This window comes from Plasmopara halstedii (genome assembly GCF_900000015.1).
Source record: "Plasmopara halstedii genome assembly, contig: Scaffold_202, whole genome shotgun sequence".
Classification (NCBI taxonomy): domain Eukaryota; phylum Oomycota; class Peronosporomycetes; order Peronosporales; family Peronosporaceae; genus Plasmopara; species Plasmopara halstedii.
In genome coordinates this window covers 20,552-20,800 of record NW_020187123.1, presented here as the reverse complement: position 1 = coordinate 20,800, position 249 = coordinate 20,552, and positions in this window count along the sequence as shown.

Below are 249 nucleotides of genomic sequence, written 5' to 3'. Positions count from 1 at the left end.
AGCAAACAGTTTTCCTTCCTTCTGAATCACGGCCACCACGCTCCCATTTAGTACTAGCATGGCCTTGCCATGCTCAAATTGTACTAGAACTCCATGCGCAGTCAACGCCGCCACCAACACAAGTCTTCTATCCAACATGGGTACATACAAAACGTCCGTCAAAGTCACTGCCGCCCCATTTCGAAGAGTAAAACGTACGGATCCGCTTCCTCGTGCATCCAGCCGTTTTCCACTTGCTACAGTAATTAA